Here is a 5,178-nt window from a genome sequence, read left to right on the forward strand (position 1 = left end):
CATACTTCATTGAGGCAGTACAAAAAGAAAAAAAATTAGGGCTGGCAGCCTTTTGGAGATACGACTCCTGATCACAAACTTTTCTCTTCTGGCTGGGAAAGGAGAACGCGACAGATTTTACGGAGCCAAAGTCAGAAACATCGGCGGTTCTGATCCTGCCATTGATACTGAATGCTCCTTCAGTAGGGAAAAGACTAATTTTTCAAAACAATCTATCTCTTTAATAGTTTAAAGTGTGCTCTCCATCTGTACTTGAATGTCAAGAATTCCCCTCTGTCAGAGGGTCTTGCTTAGCGCACTGAATCAGCAATACACTTGGTTTCTGGACACAAACAGCATGAAGTCAGCTATAACTGAACTGAGGAGTACATTTCCAAGCACACTATCCATCTCACCTGGGATACACTGAAATCCAAGGCTTGTGCACCTCCACAGGATAGATACAGGACGTTTTTGTGTGTATTTTTCACCAAGGCACAGCTCATACCTTCCAAGTAAGATGCCTCTCCCCCACCTCCTCCAGAAGAGAGCCACTGCACTCCAGAGACAGCTCCTGTCTGAAAACCTGTTGCTGGATCTGGAGGAGTTTTTGAAGAAAAAAGTAAGTCAATTTCTTCGCCCGTGGAATTCTTTAGGTCTCAGTGCTCGGCATTGCTTTGAGCCCCAGGGTCCTGATTTTGAAAGGTTGTAAAAGTCTGCATAACAGTGACTAGGAGTAAACGTACTAATTTGTATGTTACATATATAATCTGTAACTACTTTGATCTTTTCTTTAAAATGGCCTATACCATAGTGAGGTCTTCATTTCCTTTTGTCACTGTATTGTTTGAATGATTTTAGATTATTTTGACTCAACATTTTCACTGTGATGTCCCAACTCATAAATCTAGAGGTCCTGAATTGATTACTTTGTGAAACCGGTTATATGCTTTACTGTAAGATTGATGGTGTGGCAGGTGAAGTTCATCCCTTTGAAACCTGGCTGGGATTCAAGCCAAGGGACTAGCAAACAAAACCCACTGGCCAGCAGGTTTGGAGTGCTTTTCAAGCTCCAGAGGGCTATATCACATTAACAGCCTCGTACTGTGTGAGACATTACATTCTGACCCTTCGTACTTCAGCTCCATATTGTGCAGGAACCCCAGTAAATGATACATATAATATTTGTCTCAGTAGTACAGTAGGTGTCATGGCACAAATGTGACACATGCAGTTCAGCCCTTGTATACCACATATAATGTATGGTAGATTGCATTCTAAACACATGTAAATAATACATGCAGTAATTGCTCAATGTTAAGCGATTTTATTTCTTTTGTGGTTTTGTAATGTAAACTGACACCCTGGACTTTGAGAGTCTATTGCTTGGGCCAATTCTAATCCAAAACCTGATTGCCAGAAACACATACTGTAAGTCCAAATTCAGTAGTTCACATTGTTAGAGGTTATTACAGTTTCTGTAATATTAAGCAGATCTAACTCTGGACAGGCTGCTAGTTAATTGTACAGTATGTTGACTCTTGTTCCTGGATGCATAGCCTTTCAGTTAATCTAGAGTTTAAGCCACCACACGATCCTGTCCATTATGTAATAATTACGGAACTGTAATTCCTTAATTAGGATTAATTCCATAACTAGGGCTCAGATTTCAACATTTAAGGACAAACTAAAAAACTGAGGGAAAAGTAAACTCGGTGTTGTATGCAAGTGGTTATTGAAGTGCACCACTAATGGCCTAAATAATTCACAAACTATACTCAGTGAAGTCTTTAGTGTTAGTTTCTTATACAAACTACTGTAAACCACAATTAAGGGCGGAAAAAAAATAACAATAAAAGTAAACAAGGCAAACACTACGAAGAGATGAGACTCACTGGAAAGACACTGCGCTCTCTTCTCTTGCTCAGGAGGTACAGAACGAAGGCGCAAGAAGGAAGAGCTTCAACAATGAGCAGAATGTCCTAAGGTACAGTAAATAATACCCTTCTAAATCAGCATTTCCCATGTCCGATAACCCTTAAGGTGAAAGAAAATCCCTTCCTCTGGGAGTTGTTCAAGTTTCAGATCTGACTAGGATTAGCTTTAATACTACGTCTAATAATAATAATCTTTACACTTACAGTATATAGTGCTTTTCTGGACTCTCCACTCAAAGTGCTTTATACTGTAGGTAATGGGGACTCACTTTCACCACAAATGTGTAGCCCCTACCTGGATGATGCAACAGCAGCCAAAGTGTGCCAGTACACTCAACACACTTTAGCTACAGTATCAGAGGGGAGGAAATCATAGTAATGAAGCCAATTCATAGAAGGGGGTTATTAGGAGGCCATGATTGATAAAGCCCAGGGGGACGTTTGGCCAAAGCACCAGGGTTAGCACAGTTACAGTAAACAATTCGAGAAACGCCCTGGGATTTTTTTACTTTAATTAACAAGCAAATATTTCTCATGTCTAGCAACTTAAAAAATTGAACACACATTATTGTTAGTTTTTTTTTTTGTTTGTTAGCACACTGAATTCGGGGCAGTTTTTTTAATATACTCTGCTGTACAGAATAGCATGGTTTGTAGAATGTGGTTGAAAAATTGGAAAAACTCTTTAGATATCTTTGCTCTAAGCCAGAAACTAAATTTTCCTTTGCAAAATACAAGAAATTGTGAATTTATCTATAACATACAGTATGCCTTGACAAGATGGACCTGCTTTTAGTGTTTTTAAACATACAGTACTGTAGAAAACGTAAGTATTTTGTTTGCTTTGTCATATCTGAATGTTTGATCTCTGTAGATTACCAAACATTGTATGGACACACTACACTTATAAGGATTTGCTGATAGTAGGACTTTTTAATAAACGGTTGTACTCTAACCCTAGAGATTTGCGGCAAAAAACATTTTTTTTAACGAAATGACATTTAGTGTAATTCTTAAAATGTGTCACAAATGAAAGTGTTGTATATTCAGATTGCTTTTTATTCAAAACTGCTGTCAAAGACACACTTTTAAAGGAAAGTTATATTTAATGTCTTGTTGAGGCATTATATTCTGTGTTGCTAAGCAACAGCAACTGCAGCATTAGGCCTTATGAAACAAGGATGAAGCCTAGCTGACGGGTGGCCTTTTGTGCCTGCACACAGAAGGTGTTCGGTGGGCTACTCTGGCCATTTTTCACTCTTGCTGTCAGTATTGACAGGCATTGAGGGGAAAGGTAAACTGAGACATTGTGAATACTGCAAGCACCCTAATGCATTTTTTAAAAGCCCTGTTAAAAATGCAGGCAATACAAGGCAACTGTGTCAGTGAGGACTATGTCCGTTTACATGATGTTGCTTGCTGTAGAAGATTAATAGAGTGATTAGAAGTCATGAAATTAGGAAAGTAATTGAAAAGAAAAGAGAATCATAGTCTTCACTAACAGCCTTCTGACAGAATTCTCCAGGAAGAAACCCTTTCCATGTATCAGAAAAAAAAATAGACTTTGCTTGTACACGACAATAATAGAGAACAGGAAGTTTAATTTAAGTAACAAGTCCTGTTCAAAGCAGTGATGTACTGTAAGATAACTGGTGCTGTAAAATAGTAAGACACCCTTTTCTCAATGTGTTTCAGTGTAGTGTCCTATGTAACACAAGGCTAATATATGGAATCTCACTACAGACATTATTGTTGATCCACATACCTCTGTTATAGCCTCAATGGTAAATTCCCTTGACCGCAAACCCACATGGGGTGCTCTGGACATTGGGGTGCCAGACCTCAGAGAAAGAGAATAAGAGATGAAAGTCAGGAGAGCAGTTTTTGAGGGTGAATTGAGTAAAGGCAAGCTCAGCAGGAATTCTTGAAGACTTTACAGACTTCTTCAGAGTCTAAGGATACCCTAGTGACATTAAACTCCTCAAACTTTTAGTTTGAGGAAACTTCAGATGTAGGGATACTGAATATTAAAACACCATCAAAGGGTAACAGGTGCTGATATTTTGGAACAAAACTAAAAATAATTAGAAAGTTTTCCCTGGACACTTTTTAACCATACAACAGTCAGCAGTGCATGAAGTGAAGTTCAATTAAATTGTTACTATGACAACACAAATGCCTATCAACTGAAGCTGAATTCAGGAAATACTGAAGTAATCAATAATTTGAGAGCTTCAGTGGATGAAATACAACATTATCCTAGTAATATACGGTACAGTTCAGAATGTGTGCTCAAAACAAGGGAAAATCATTCATTACTACAAGCAAATACAAAAGAAATACATACTGTTTACTGTATATTATGTTTAGTAATACATTGTGCTAGTTTGATTTGAAGCAGAGAAAATCACTGATAGAACATGTCTTAAAAATGAATATCTGTGTGGTGTGTCCTCCAGGCAAATTGTGTAAAATCCTCTCTAATGAAATGTCAACAAATTAAAAGATGGTTTTGCAGATGTTTGTAAAAGAATATAGCACGCAGGTAGATATATTGTGTTTAGTAAATGCAATCAGTATAGGTGTGTAGCCAGAATAATGGGTGAAGGACAGATATGGGGACACATTTTATCACTTTATCACTTCTATGATGGTTCTATGCAGCTGATCTGCTTAAGCCTTGGCCAGATGCTGTCTTAAGCAGAAATAATAATACTAATGGGAGATCTCATTCACAAAATATTTAGATTAGTAATTCTTCTTTTATTACAGGACTATAAATTCATACTCTATGAAAACACGCATGTCTAAAACAAAAACGTAAAAAAATGCATATTGTATTTTATTTTAAGAACATAAAGGTGCCAGGATCATAGCTTATAACAACATTGCTGGGTAGGTGTTACCATCCTGATATAGCCCCTTGTGTAATGAAGATTCTCCTCTTTTCAGTTTAATCATCACTTTTATGTAATACCCTAATCACTCTATTCCTGAATGTGCTTGTTATATGAACAATGTATATAGTTTTTGAAATATACAGACACTGCCCCAGGTTTAGGTGAAAATGAAGTGTAAAGAGCACAACAGCAAACACGAAAGAAACACCAGCACTGTTGAAGATTTCACTAGTTCAAAAACCAGCTGGTTAATCATAAATTACTCCTGGATTGTCTTCTGACTGAGTTAATGATCTTTCTGGCATGAATGTGCAATTCCAGCCACAAGATTATGTTAGTCACAATAATTTCTTCACTGACAG

This window comes from Lepisosteus oculatus, chromosome 9 (assembly GCF_040954835.1).
Source record: "Lepisosteus oculatus isolate fLepOcu1 chromosome 9, fLepOcu1.hap2, whole genome shotgun sequence".
Taxonomy (NCBI): Eukaryota; Metazoa; Chordata; class Actinopteri; order Semionotiformes; family Lepisosteidae; genus Lepisosteus; species Lepisosteus oculatus.